General features: G+C 40.1%; 1 long non-coding RNA gene across 1 annotated transcript; it reads right to left on the bottom strand.

Annotated features, from left to right (window-relative positions):
• Positions 1-359: 359 nt before the first annotated feature.
• On the bottom strand, positions 360-11,414 carry LOC310636848. The gene is made up of 2 exons (XR_014491813.1): positions 11,293-11,414; positions 360-552 (listed from the first exon to the last, which is right to left on the bottom strand). It is a non-coding gene; the product is annotated as an uncharacterized lncRNA (long non-coding RNA).
• Positions 11,415-15,928: the final 4,514 nt, after the last annotated feature.

The raw sequence follows: 15,928 nt of genomic DNA, 5'->3' as shown, positions 1-15,928 counted from the left end.
AGAGTTGAATTGCTCATTTCAGAGTGTTATAGTTATTGCAGTGATATTATACCTTTCTACAGTTTGACCTTGATACAAAATACTCTTCCCTTAGAAAACTGAGCACAAAGCTAGGTATCAAGCTCGGTTGTTACTGGATACTCTGCATTTCACTCGATCATTCATTAGCTAAACAGCTTGCTATTATGTCCTGTTTCAGAAAAGGCATAGGCCTTCTCCAATGACTTACCTTTTTTTCCTTGTTCAGTACTGTCCTATAAAGTTTTGCAACCAAGCACCCAAATGAACTACATAATCCAATACAAAAAAAAAAGGAATAGTCATCAACCAATACAGGAAAGAGCTCAAAGGATAAGAGAAAGATAGAAATGTTATATTGCTCGTCTTGTTTGGGCCTTGATAATAAAACAAGTAATGTGTATCACTTTCAGTAGTTGATGAGGCCTTTCCTCTGGCAAACTCCTCTCAGTTCTTAGGTCCAGAGGCTGGACCTGTGATGCATATTGTAGCCATCTTCTTCCTGAAGTAGCTCCTGTAGGGCCTGTAATGTAGCTGAAACAGAACCCAGGAAAATTAGCTTCTCAGGCAACAACCCTGAGAAGACAAAGCACACAATTCTAAATTCCAGCTAGCTACAGGGGTGAACCGCTTTCTGAACTACCCTTGCTTGACCTTCAGCTATCCCATTTTTCCTATATTCTACATTTATTTCCCCCTTCATGGATTACTGCCTTGTCGTGGCGAAGGGGCTTGCGTAATTCTATGAAGCTATGAGCTATGCCGTGCAGGGCCACCCAAGACGGACAGATCATAGCAGAGAGTTCTGACAAAACGTGATCCACTGGAGAAGGAAATGGCAACCCACTCCAGTATCTTTGACATGAAAACCCCATGGACAGTACCAAAAGGCAAAACGGTATGATGCTGGAAGATGAGCCCCTCAGGTCGGAAGGCGTCCAATATGCTACTGGGGAAGAGCAGAGGGCTAGTACTAGTAGAGCCAGAAAGAATGAATTGACTGGGCCAAAGCCGAAAGGACGCTCAGCTGTGGATGTGTCTGGTGGTGAAAGGAAAATCCAATGCTGTAAAGATTTTTTCTCCATAGGAACCTGGAATGTATGATCCATGAATCAAGGAAAGCTGGACGTGGTCGAACAAGAGATGACAAGACTGAACATCGACATCTTAGGTATCAGCAAACTAAAATGGACAGGAATGGGTGAATTTAATTCAGATGACCATCAGGTATACTACTGCGGGCAAGAATCCCTCAGAAGAAATGGAGTAGCCTTCATAGTCAATGAAAGAGTAGGAAAACCAATGCTGGGATACAATCCTCAAAATGACAGAATGATCTCAGTTCGAATCCAAGGCAAACCATTCAGTATCACAGTAGTCCAAGTCTATGCCCCAACCACCAGTGCTGAAGAGGATGAAATTGACCGGTTCTATGAAGCCCTACAGCACCTTTTAGAACTAACACCAAAAAATGATGTTCTTATCATCATGGGGGATTGGAATGCTAAAGTAGGAAACCAAAAGATAACTGGAATAACAGGCAAGTTTGGCCTTGGAGTACAAAATGAAGCAGGGCACAGGCAGCCAAAGATGGAGAAGCTCTATACAGTCAGTAAAAACAAGACCAGAAGCTGACTGTGGCTCAGACCATGAGCTTCTCATTGCAAAGTTTAGGCTTAAACTGAAGAAAGTAGGGAAAAGCACTAGGCCACTCAGGTATGAATTAAATCATATCCCTGTTGAATATACAGTAGAGGTGACAAATAGATTTAAGGAATTAGATCTGATAGACAGAGTGCCTGAAGAACTATGGACGGAGGTTCGCAACATTGTGCAACAGGTAGCAACCAAAACCATCCCAAAGAAAAAGAAATGCAAGAAAGCAAAATGGCTGTCTGAGGAAGCTTTGCAAATAGTTGAGGAAAGGAGGGAAGCAAAAGGCAAGGGAGAAAAAGAAAGATACGGCCAATTGAATGCAGAATTCCAGAGAATAGCTAGAAGAGATAAGAATGCCTTCTTAAATGAATAGTGCAAAGAAATAGAAGAAAACAATACAGGGAGTGCAGAATTATTAGGCAAGTTGTATTTTTGAGGATTAATTTTATTATTGAACAACAACCATGTTCTCAATGAACCCAAATAACTCATTAATATCAAAGCTGAATATTTTTGGAAGTAGTTTTTAGTTTGTTTTTAGTTATAGCTATTTTAGGGGGATATCTGTGTGTGCAGGTGACTATTACTGTGCATAATTATTAGGCAACTTAACAAAAAACAAATATATACCCATTTCAATTATTTATTTTTACCAGTGAAACCAATATAACATCTCAACATTCACAAATATACATTTCTGACATTCAAAAACATAACAAAAACAAATCAGTGACCAATATAGCCACCTTTCTTTGCAAGGACACTCAAAAGCCTGCCATCCATGGATTCTGTCAGTGTTTTGATCTGTTCACCATCAACATTGCGTGCAGCAGCAACCACAGCCTCCCAGACACTGTTCAGAGAGGTGTACTGTTTTCCCTCCTTGTAAATCTCACATTTGATGATGGACCACAGGTTCTCAATGGGGTTCAGATCAGGTGAACAAGGAGGCCATGTCATTAGATTTCCTTCTTTTATACCCTTTCTTGCCAGCCACGCTGTGGAGTACTTGGACGCGTGTGATGGAGCATTGTCCTGCATGAAAATCATGTTTTTCTTGAAGGATGCAGACTTCTTCCTGTACCACTGCTTGAAGAAGGTGTCTTCCAGAAACTGGCAGTAGGACTGGGAGTTGAGCTTGACTCCATCCTCAACCCGAAAAGGCCCCACAAGCTCATCTTTGATGATACCAGCCCAAACCAGTACTCCACCTCCACCTTGCTGGCGTCTGAGTCGGACTGGAGCTCTCTGCCCTTTACCAATCCAGCCACGGGCCCATCCATCTGGCCCATCAAGACTCACTCTCATTTCATCAGTCCATAAAACCTTAGAAAAATCAGTCTTGAGATATTTCTTGGCCCAGTCTTGACGTTTCAGCTTGTGTGTCTTGTTCAGTGGTGGTCGTCTTTCAGCCTTTCTTACCTTGGCCATGTCTCTGAGTATTGCACACCTTGTGCTTTTGGGCACTCCAGTGATGTTGCAGCTCTGAAATATGGCCAAACTGGTGGCAAGTGGCATCTTGGCAGCTGCACGCTTGACTTTTCTCAGTTCATGGGCAGTTATTTTGCGCCTTGGTTTCTCCACACGCTTCTTGCGACCCTGTTGACTATTTTGAATGAAACGCTTGATTGTTCGATGATCACGCTTCAGAAGCTTTGCAATTTTAAGAGTGCTGCATCCCTCTGCAAGATATCTCACTATTTTTTACTTTTCTGAGCCTGTCAAGTCCTTCTTTTGACCCATTTTGCCAAAGGAAAGGAAGTTGCCTAATAATTATGCACACCTGATACAGGGTGTTGATGTCATTAGACCACACCCCTTCTCATTACAGAGATGCACATCACCTAATATGCTTAATTGGTAGTAGGCTTTCGAGCCTATACAGCTTGGAGTAAGACAACATGCATAAAGAGGATGATGTGGTCAAAATACTCATTTGCCTAATAATTCTGCACTCCCTGTAGAATAGGGAGGACCAGAGATCTCTTCAAGAAAATTGGAGAGATGAAGGGAACGTTTGATGCAAAAATGGGCATGATAAAGGACCAAAATGGCAGGGACCTAACAGAGGCAGAAGAGATTAAGAAGAGGTGGCAAAATTACACAGAAGAACTATACAAGAATGAGCTTAATGTCCCTGATAACCACGATTGGGTGGTCACTGACCTCGAGCCAGACATCCTAGAATGTGAAGTGAAGTGGGCCTTAGAAAAGCTGAGCAACAACAAAGCTAGTGGAGGTGACAATATTCCAGCTGAGCTATTCAAAATCTTAAAAGACGACGCAGTAAAAGTGCTACACTCAATTTGCCAGCAAATTTGGAAAACTCAACAGTGGCCACAGGATTGGAAAAGATCAGTTTACCTTCCAATTCCAAAGAAAGGCAGTGCCAAAGAATGTTCAAACTATCGCACCTTTGCACTTGTTTCTCATGCTAGTAAAGTTATGCTTAAAATCTTACAAGCTAGACTCCAGCAGTATGTGGCTCGAGAACTACCAGAAGTACAGGCAGGATTTCGAAGAGGCAGAGGAACTAGAGATCAAATTGCGAACATACGCTGGATCATGGAGAAAGCTAGGGAGTTCCAGAAAAACATCTACTTCTGCTTCATTGACTATGCTAAAGCGTTTTATTGTGTGGATCATAACAAACTGTGGCAAGTTCTTAAAGAGATGGGCATACCAGACCATCTTATTTGTTTCTTGAGAAACCTATATGTGGGCCAAGAAGCAACAGTGAGAACTGGACATGGAACCACTGATTGGTTCAAAATTGGGAAAGGAGTCCGGCAAGGCTGTATACTGTCACCCTGCCTATTTAACGTATATGCACAGCACATCATGAGAAAGGCAGGGCTAGATGAATCAAAAGTTGGAATTAAGATTGCTGGAAGAAATATCAACAACCTAAGATATGCAAATGATACCACTCTAATGGCAGAAAGTGAAGAACTAAAGAGCCTCGTGTTGTGGGTAAAGAAGGAGAGTGCAAAACCTGGGTTGAAACTTAACATTAAGAAAACCAAGATCATGGCATCCGGCCCTCTCAATTCCTGGCAAATAGATGGGGAAGAAATGGATTTTATTTTCCTGGGCTCCAAGATCACTGCAGATGGGGACTGTAGCCAAGAAATTAAAAGACAGTTGCTCCTGGGAAGGAAAGGCATGGCAAATCTAGACAGCACACTAAAAGGCAGAGACATCACCCTGTCAACAAAAGTGCGTATAGTCAAGGCTATGGTCTTCCCAGTTGCAATGTATGGCAGTGAAAGCTGGACCATAAGAAAGGCTGAGCACCAAAGAATTGAGGCCTTTGAACTATGGTGCTGGAGAAGACTCCTGCGAGTCCCTTGGACTGCAAGGCAATCAAACCGGTCAGTCCTAGAGGAGATCAACCCTGACTGCTCTTTAGAAGGCCAGATCCTGAAGCTAAAACTCAAATACTGTGGCCACCTAATGAGAAGGAAGGACTCACTGGAGAAGAGCCTAATGCTGGGAAAGGTTGAGGGCAATAGAAGAAGGGGACGACAGAGAATGAGGTGGCTGGATGGAGTAACTGAAGCAGTAGGCGTGAGCTTAAATGGACTCCAGAAGATGGTAGAGGATAGGAAGGCCTGGAGGAACATTGTTCATAGGGTCGCGATGGGTTGGACACGACTTTGCAGCTAACAACAACATTTATTTCTGTCCCAAGAATCAACTTTTGATATGCTTTTCTTGGATAAACACAAAACCAAATCGTCCCTTTCTCTGAATTCAAACTTAGTGTGAAACAGGTAACATTGGAGTTAACAAATTTTAAAAGACAAAGAGGGCAGGAAAAGGAAGACTTACTTGATAGCAAAAAAAATCATAGAAAGTCTGGTAGAACCTTTATTAAAGACCAATTTTGTTAGAAGGCATTCACTTCCTTGAACTGTCCCTTCTTTCATCAGATGTAGTGAGTAGTTAGACTGGTGTAAGTTATAAATTGTGGTGAGGCAAAATGAGGGAGAGGACAAGTTTGTTATGCAAATGCAAGTTACATATGAGAAGATTATCAGTATCTTTTGCTATTAAAACCCATTGTTTGTTGAGAGCTTCTGAGATTACCTAAACCTTTTGTTGTTTATATGTTCATCAGTTCTTTCTCAAAAGTGGAGTCAAGGTCCTTTGAGTTCAGCTATAGAATATCCTGGAAAGTTGATTTGTTCTGATACTGTTTTTCACTCAGACAAGAAAAAACTGGGCTGGATGTAATCAGTGTTGATCAACCAGACTTACTGCTTCTTATTGTTATAATTTAGTAGAGAAACGCCCTTTGACTCCTGAGCATCTAAGGATAAGATGCAGAACATAGGAAGGAAAGCAAACTAGGAGATTTCTGTATGGGGAACTACATCACAACAGTAAAAGAAAAGTTTTGGAGTATCTTAAGGGACGCGGTGGCTCAGTGGGTTAGGACGCTGAGCTTGTCGATCGGAAGGTCGGCAGTTTGGCGGGTCGAATCCCAAGCGCCGCGTAACAGAGTGAGCGCCTGTTACTCGTTCCAGCTTCTGCCAACCTAGCAGTTCGAAAGCACGTAAAAATGCAAGTAGCAAAATAGGGACCACTACGGTGGGAAGGTAACAGCGTTCCGTGCGCCTTTGGCGTCTAGTCATGCCGGCCACATGACCACGGAGACGTCCTCGGACAAGCGCTGGCTCTTCGGCTTTGAAACGGAGATGAGCACCGGCCCCTAGAGTCGGACACGACTAACACGAATGTGCGGGGAACCTTTACCTTTACCTAAAAGCTGATAACTGTACTTCCATCAGCTTGCATGGACTGAAGGTGAGTTTATCTAAGGGACATGAAGCATTAGCCTAAGTTGGCAGATATATTGATATATTGTATTGGAGGCAAGAAATACTAAAGAGTAAAGTCAGAATGAAATGTAACAAGCACAGATTGTGCAGTCACAGTTTGCATTCTTCAGATCTCATTACTTTCAGCCTCTTATAGACAGGGCCTTTAAAGGTTGTTTATGCCACAAGAAAAGTTTGATGAGATAAATATTTTGTTGCAAATATTTTGTTGCATAATTTTAGATTCTGTTGCCTTGCTTGAAGATTCCTAAAGTCTAGAGATTTTAACTGAGGAATAAGGTATTAGTAGATTGAATAAGGCCTGGGATGTCTGGAAGGAGATTGGGAGAAGGGTGTTTTGTTTTGTTTTTTAAAAGAAAGTCTGAGTGGTAATTGCAACTGTGTGATTAAGCCTCATCCCATCTACATGAATGTGAAATCAATGCATTATATAAAAAGGGGGCTTCAATTATACTATTACATCTACTATCTTAATTCCCCTCTCACTGAATAAAGTTTTAAGAATAAACAAGGCAGAATTACAGGGCAACTACATTTTCTTATGCCTAGTCAGGCTTGTTAAAATCATTAAAACAGAATCATTTTAAATTTGTATCTAATTTTTATTGTGAAAGAATTCAGACCTGCTTTTTCACCGATTTCTGTATTAAGAGAAATTTTTTATGCTGCATCTAGATAATTCACGACGTGACATCCATATTTTGTTACATAGCTGAGGTTACTATATTGTCTTGATCATAAACAGAATTTCTTCCATATACACAGAAAAAGCTAGTGCATATCATCAAGGCTATGAAAGCTGAGGAATGAAGTGGCCCTGCTTTCTGAAGCTGTCCTTTGTGTTTTGTTAAGCTATCAAACACCTGCTGGGATAAATACAGTCTTGAATAGCTTGCTAAAGTTATCAAAGAGGAGCTGGATGGAATTTCAGCACTTTGAGCTCTCCAGTCTACTCTGGTTTCCACAAGATGCTCAGCCGTGGTATGATTTGCTCTTGATTGAGTTCCTCTATAAACTCAGCCACTGCAATTTATAAACATACCATGCTTTTGGTTTGATATGTTGACTGGTATTTTTACATTAAAGGGACGCAGTGGCTCAGAGGGTTAGGACGCTGAGCTTGTCGATCAGAAAGTCGGCAGTTTGGCAGGTCAAATCCCGAGTGCCGCGTAGCAGAGTGAGTGTCTGTTACTCATCCCAGCTTCTGCCAACCTAGCAGTTTGAAAGCACGTAAAAATGCAAGTAGAAAAATAGGGACCACTACGGTGGGAAGGTAACAGCATTCCGTGCGCCTTTGGCGTCTAGTCATGCCGGCCACATGACCACGGAGACATCCTCAGACAAGCGCTGGCTCTTCGGCTTTGAAACGGAGATGAGCACCGGCCCCTAGAGTCAGAAACGACTAGCACACATGTGCGGGGGAACGTTTACCTTTACCTTTATTTTTACATTAAAGTGACAGTGAAGTCTTTCCAGCCATGATTTGTCCTCCAGTTATGCATAACACTTGGGTTTGCTCCTCATATTAAGCTATGATTTACTTAAAAAGTACTTACTAAAGAAACACTGCAAATATAAAGAGTTATGGTTTAACAGTTACCAAATCCTGTATCAGCAGGAGGGGTTAAAAGAGATGACAGCCACCACCATGGAATTGAAACCCTGAGCCTTTTTATGTAGGTTGTGATACACTAAAAATAACTACAGTTTCAACTGCATGCATGTTTTACCGTAGACAAGAAAAATCAAATTCACTTTTATAGAATATCTACAGAGATTCTCAGTCATCCAGGTCATAGTTATCCCAAAGATGCTTTTTCATGAGACTTTCTCTCAAGAAATAATAGAATAGGTGATACCTGGTTCATCAGTAGTAACTGCAAGAGGGATCTTGGAGTTCTAGTGCAGTGCTTTTCAAGCTTTTCACAGATTGCACCACTTTTAGGATATGGCAATATTCAAGTGCCACCAGTCGCCTAGCAAGGTATCAAAAACTTGACCAAAAAAAGGGGAAAAAACTGATGAAGTACAGGTAGTCCTCAACTTACAACTGTTCACTTAGTAACTGAAGTTACAACAGCACTGAAAAAAGTGACATAACCATTTTTCACACTTAGGACCATTGCAGCATCCCCAGGGTCATGTGATTTACATTTAGATGCTTGGCAACTGATTCATATTTATGATGGTCACAGTGTCCCAGGGTCATGTGATCCCCTTTTGCAACCTTCTGACAAGCAAAGTCAATGGAGAAACCAGATTCACTTAAGAACTGTGTTATTAATTTAACAACTGCAGTGTGTCAAGAAAAGTCATAAAATGGGACAAAACTCATTTAACAAATTTCTCACTTAGCAATATAAATTTTGGGCTCAATTGTGGTTGTAGGTTGAGGACTATCTGTACACTCACTTACCGCCCTTTTAATGGGAAACATGCTTGTTTCTGTGACATTAATCTTTGCACTGTGTAACTGCAGCTGACGCCTTTCCCCAGGGCTGTGCATTTCTTCGCCTCTCTTACCCCATCCCCTTCTCTTTCCATCATGTTTTTCTCTCCCTTTCCCTACAAAACATTTTATATCCTCTCCTCTCTTCCCGTCCTTTTCTCTTCGATGTAGGTGCAGCTGACTCCTTTCCCTGACCCTGCATGCAGCTTTTGGAAGCGCCAATCAGCTGGAGCCCCACACTGATCCTGGGTGCTCAGCAGAACCATGGCAACACAATAGCTCCAGCTGACTCTCCCACAGGCCTGTGCAGCTTTGCCACTTGTTCAGCTCATCCTCTGCTACACCTTTTTTTTACACTTCTTTTTTTTAACAGTGCTTTTCAACCCATCATACCCGTACCATCTGCCAGGTGTCGAAGTACCACCAGCAGTACACATTCCATGGGTTGAAAAGCACTGTTCTAGTGGACAGTCACTTAAATATGAGCCAGCAGTATGCTGCAGCTGCCAAAAAAGCCAACAGAGTCCTATGCTGCATTAATAGAGGGATAAAATCAATATCATGTGAAACGTTAATACCACTTTATAATGCCTTGTAAGGCCACACTTGGAATATTACATCCAGTTTTGGTTGCTACAGTGTAAAAAAGATGTTGAGACACTAGAAAGAGTGCAGAGAAAAGCAACAAAGATGATTTGGGGACTGGAGGATAAAACATGGAGAACGGTTGCGGGTATGTCTAATTTAATGAAAAGAAAGAGTATGGATGATATGATAGCAGTGTTCCAATATCTAAGGGGCTGCCACAAAAAAGAGAGGGTCAACTTATTCTCCAACGCATCTGAAGGCAAGGACAAGAAGCAATGGATGGAAACCAATCAAGAAGAGAACCAATCTAGAACTAAGGAGAAATTTCCTGACAAAACAATCAGTGGAATGACTGGAGGTTTTTAAGAAGAGATTGGACAACCATTTGTCTGAAATGGCATAGGGTTTCTTACTTGAGCATGGCTTTGGACTAGAAGACCTCCAAGGTCCCTTCCAACTCTGTTATTCTGTTCTGTGTTTCTTGAGGTTCAAGTTATATTGCAGCGATACATTGAAAAATGTAGAACACATGTAGTTATCAGCATTTTTTATTTCTACAAAGCTGTATCTATTCAGAATACATAGGAAGATGAGCTTTAATTTTTATTTACTGGTGAAAAAAGCATATTAAGTTTCTTTTCTAATGATCCCTTTTGGAACTGTCATCTTACACAATCATACGTTCAGTTTTTCTTCTATGGACTTAACGTTTTCCATATTCACTTATGCTATGTGTGCATTGCTTTAGGAATAAATTTAGCAATTGACTGATGTTTTTCAAGAACAAGGGATCTTTTCCTTTCCATCAGCCTGAGAGCATCTCAGCACCCAAGAAAACCTAATTTTGGATCCCACTTTAAGACTTGCTAAATGCAGACTGTTAGCTTTGAACATTAACATATCTGTCATCTTCTCTTCCCCCCCTCCCCTTGGCTATCCTTTTTGTATCCTTTCCAACTCAAAGGAATGTACGAATAACCTTATATAAAGGACTTGAGACACTGTCTATCATCTGAAAAAGAAAGAAAGAGAACCAGATTTGGCGCGATGCATATAGGAGGAGAAGCTGTCAAAAGAAGAATTAAGTTGAAAATGGATTGCCTCCAACCAGAGGATAGAATGAGTAATGTTTCCCCTACAGGAGATTTCTAGATTTCAGTGAGTCAGTAATCAGTATGTTGCTGATTCCTTCATTATAAGCATCTTCCCTCCTCCTGTCTGGTCATATGACCCAAAATATTGCTATCAGACAAGTTTGGAAAGCTATACTATCTTGTTCATTTTTCTGTCCCATTTTGTTCTGATTATTAATTCTGAGAAATCAAAAGTATCCATACTGTTTTGTGACTTTCAGTTGTTGCTCTCATGTAAGTACCAGAATATGTCCTACCTTGTATATGAATATATAATACAAACAATGTAATTAACTTTGATGTCTTTCTCTCTGAAAGTTGAGCCATAATTTCAACTAGGCATCTGAACATCCTAGACCAGGGGTAGGCAACCTTGGTTCTTTTATGACTCATGGACTCCCAGAATTCCTGAGCCAGCTGGGAGATGAAGTCTATGAGTTGAATTCTGGAAGTTGAAGTCCACAAGTCATAAAAGAGCCAAGGTTGCCTACCCCTGTCTTAGACCAAGCTGAATTTAAAAAAGCTAGGGATTTCCTGGAAGCTTGGCATTCAGACAAATCAGGTATCAATAAACACACAAAAATAAACCATATTTACATACCCAAAGTCCAGTTGTCTTTTGAAAAGCACCTTTGAGACAACCATGACCTGTATGATTGAGAATCTGCATAAATATAAAGAGATAATTGAAAAGTTAAGAAGGAAAAAGAACAGATCCTCCCCAGCAGCCAACACCCAGATAAGCAGAATTAACACTAGACCAACAATCAAGTATTGCTAAGCACATTGGTTTGTGCTTAAATTGTAAGCCGCCCTGAGTCTTCGGAGAAGGGCAGGATATACGGTAAATGGGATTTTTTAAAAAAAGTAGAAAACAATAATCAAGGAAGCACTAAGGAGAAAACCAAACCTCCACTAATACACTGCAGGCAGCTTATTATATAGTATATAAATAGGGAGCAAACCATTTGCACTGGTATTACCTAATGAAAGGCCTGCAAGCAAACAAACTCAGAGGGCAGTTAGGACTCCGCAAATCAAAATTCTGGCAAAGCCAATATGCATACTATATTTCTGTCCACTTTGCATCAACAATTGCCAATTTTGTCCTTACGTCTCCAAACAGGATTATTATTTACTGTCACTGAAGGGTTGGCCATCTTATCTGAGATTTGATCACAAGTTCTTCAAATATCCAGTATAAAACGAGACATGTTTATAGTGATCATGCTATTCCTTGCAGGTGCAGATACTTTCAATAGCCTTGAACTTATTTGCTGAAAATAAATACTCTTCATATCTTACAGGATGCAAGAGTCTAGAATTGTCTTCTATCCACTGCTTGCCTTAATGGGCTACAGAGCATTCCCTGAACTAACATTTCCAAAAGCCTAAAAATAGGCAGTTTTACAGATGCATGTAAGTTTAGTTTAGTTCTGTTGACTTTGATATTTAATGGCACTGTGGAATCTGAATACATGTAACATGGGCCCCTTGCATGTTGATCTCAAAGGCACGTGCAGACTATGGAATGTTGGAGAGTTCCCATGACTTCCCTTCCAAAAAAGGAAAGAAAATTTTGTTGCAGCTGTTGATCCGATACCAAATCTGGATTATATTCATTCTCTCATTCACTCCTTTGCCTTTCCTAGTCCTCCTCTTTTAACAGCTGCAGCAGCTCCTTATGACCATTAATCAATGGAATATTTTTTTGGCTAAAGCAAATGAAAATTCTCTTAGCTCACACACACATTTCAGGTGTACAGAAAATACTACAGTATGTGAACTGCATGCTGTGCAGTAAGCTTCAGATAAACTACAGATAAGCTTGTAAGGAAGACTGCTGTATACAGTATTCATAAACCTTCCACTCCATCAATGCTCATCTAATTGGTTTTTCAGTCCCAGCACGTTTAAAATATTTAGACGTGCATGGACATGCATGGGTTTAAACCTTTAAAACATTTATCACCATTTGAGTCTCACCGATTCAAGGTTGATTCAGCCTTCCATCCTTCCGAGGTTGGTAAAATGAGGACCCAGATTGTTGGGGGCAGTATGCTGACTCTGTAAACTGCTTAGAGAGGGCTGTAAAACCCTGTGAAGCGGTATATAAGTCTAAGTGCTATTGCTATTGTAATGAGTACTCAACAATTGTGGGAACAATGCTTTGTTCACCTATTTAAAAACCAGTTGTACTTTAGTTTCTCTTCAGATCAGATCAGTCTTTTGACTTACTAGATATTTCCTTAGAGAGGAACATTTCTAGTGAAAACTCCATCATTATATTGCTTAGAAAGTTGGCTCAGCTGCAGGAAACATTTGTTTAAATATCTATGTAGTTGTGAAACTCCAGAGACAAATCATTCCTAATGCCGAGTTCTCCGAGGGAAAAAAAACCATGTTATAATGGATATAGGTCTCCTCAGATTTCCATTGCAACTTCTAGTTCAGGTGCTGTTTAGATTATTCTCCCTACACTCACTCCATCCTTTTTGCTTTAATGAATTACATTTTCTCACAATTCTCTTTATTCAATGTTACAAGGTCAAATATTTCTAGGAAACCCTATAAGGCAGAGAGAGAGTATGTCAAGAATTAGAAATTGAAAATGATTAATTCAAGAAAAAGAAGGGTAAAATGTAGCATTTAATTCAAGGATCAAGGATTAATTCAATGTTTCTGCAATAGATATGTGGATATGTATTCAAAATGATTTTTTAATATCAAGACAATTGATATATGATTTTTCCATTGACTTGGGATTGTTGCTTATAAATACATAATGACAAACAGAACATTACACATGAAATATTTATAGGGTTCTACGCAACCCATATTTCAGAGTTGAATACTCTAATGTTAAAGTCTTGTGATAAGTGAACAAGGCTTTTCCATGGAAACAAACTTCATGAGAAATGTTTTAACTGTCAGAAACATGAAGGCCTTGTATTATTTATAGAACTTCAGTTGTATGCACTGACCTGGCCCTAGACAAAATCCACTTTCAAACATTCTAGTATCTATATACTTTATTTGAAGCTATTATAAAATTCTAGTTGGAATTTTAATAGCCTGATATAAATGCCTGTTTATAGGAGCTGTATTGGGATAACAGAATAACAAGATTTGGAAGGGACCTTGGAGGTCTTTTAGTTCAACCCCAGGAAACCCTGTACCATTTCTTACAATGGTTGTCAAATCTTTTCTTTAAAACCTCCAGTATTGGAGCATCTAGAACTTCTGGAGGCAAGCCGTTTCACTGACTAATTGTTCTAACTGCCAGGAAATTTCTCCTTAGTTTCAGGTTGGTTATCTCTGGAACACTGCTATCATGTCACCCCTAGTCCTTCATTAAACTAGACATACCCAATTCTTGCAGCTGTTCTTTGTATGTTTCAGCCTCCAGTCCCCAGTGAACCGCAAAAAATAAGAAAACCAGAAACTTCATTTTAAAATGTAATTACTCTTAGTTTAACCTCGTTAAATAAAATTCTGTTGAAAAAGCAGTGAAGTATGATAAAGTTAAAAGCACACTTCAGATAAAAGAAAATAGCTAAAGGGCCCAAGAATCCCCAATATGCCTTTTATCTGCCCTGAGAACAAAAATAAATATATCATTTTTCCTCTTCATTCTTGGAAGAAATTACATGGCTATATGAAACCATATCACTGAAGTACATGGCACTCTTTGAAACCAACCATCCATAGGATTTCTGATATTTAGGGGCTCCTGATAGGAGCCAAATTAGAGTTGTTAGCACTCATATGAAGGATTTTCCTTTTCCCTTCTGTATTGCGTAAAATGTACATTTTCAGACACACGTAACCTAGCAAAAGTAGGACATTAATTACAACACTGAAAACAAGCAAACAAACCTATATCTACTATAAATGGTTGTGTGTTAAATTGGCATGTTCTGATTATAATAATTTGCCAGATTAGATCAAAACTATAATGATATCACTGTGATTTTTCATTTTTAAGGATCTTAAAGTTTATCTTCAGAAATGGTGCAAAATAAATTGGTCTGCAAATATTCACAATCACTTAATGGTCTTGTGAATTTTACTAAACCATGATTTTACAGTACAGTAAATCATTAAAATAGGCCATAGATCAGTAAACCATAAACTATGATTTATTAATAACCCAACTTTTGTTTTCATTTGTACCACTGTAAAAATGGGATTTCCTAGAAGCAGCTTTTTGAGAAATAACAGTCTGAATTCCCCCTATTAAGGCTTTCCACACAGTATGACTCAGTTTGAGACTATAGGGTATACTGTTTTATCAGTTTGGTCTAATGCAGACATGTCAAACACAAGGCCCGGGGGCCGGATGCGGCCTGCGAAGTGGTTTCATGTGGCCCGCGAAGCCATCCTGGAAACAGTGAGGGAACGGCCCCCGCTACCTTGGCCCTGGCCCAGAGACCCTCCTTCTGCCAGAGACCCTCAGATTTGTCCCACTCCTGCCCAGGCCCCCATAGGCACCCTTGATGCGAACGATGTAGAGCTGGCCACGCCCACCCAGTAGGCCATACGTACTCTAGTCATGCCCACCCAGTAGGCCACACCCACCCGGTCCCCTGAGGGCAACCGCAATGCTGATGCGGCCCTCAATGAAATTGAGTTTGACACCCCTGGTCTAGTGCTAAGGGGCCGGGCTAGAAACCAGAAGACTTATGAATTCTAGTCCCATCTTAGTCATGTAAGATGACTGGGTGATCTTGGGTCAGTCACTTTTTCAGCTAACCCACTTTCAGGGATGTTGTTGTTCAGAAAATATGAGGAAGAAATATTACGAATGTTTGCTGCCTTGAGTTATTTATAATAAAAAAAACTGAACTTTACCAGACAGTCCAAGTAAATAGTGAATAGTATCAGTTGTTTACAGCAGACTAGACTAATCAAGGTCCAAAAAAAGGTAAAAGAGAATGACTTTTCATGCAGTTGCTTTTACTTGTTAAGATGAGCTATGTGCTATCTTCCTTCAGAGCCAGAAAAATAATAAAGTGGCCTGCTGTTTTCACTCTTGTAGTTGTGAAGTACAAGTTTACAAAAGTAAAACATTCAGAAAGCAGAATGCAAAGTGAGAAATTTCTAAATGTATCATGGGTTGGACCATCTGTGCAACTTTCTGTAGCAAGTCACAATATTTGGTATATTAGAAAGATCCTGAGAATAACAGCATTTTTTTTGAGATAACACAATATACCTTAACTATATGAAACCTC

The sequence above is a fragment of the Vipera ursinii genome (assembly GCF_947247035.1).
Source record: "Vipera ursinii genome assembly, chromosome: 2".
NCBI classification, from domain to species: domain Eukaryota; kingdom Metazoa; phylum Chordata; class Lepidosauria; order Squamata; family Viperidae; genus Vipera; species Vipera ursinii.
Note: the sequence above shows the minus strand (reverse complement) of the source record. Positions and strands in the feature narration are given on the sequence as shown.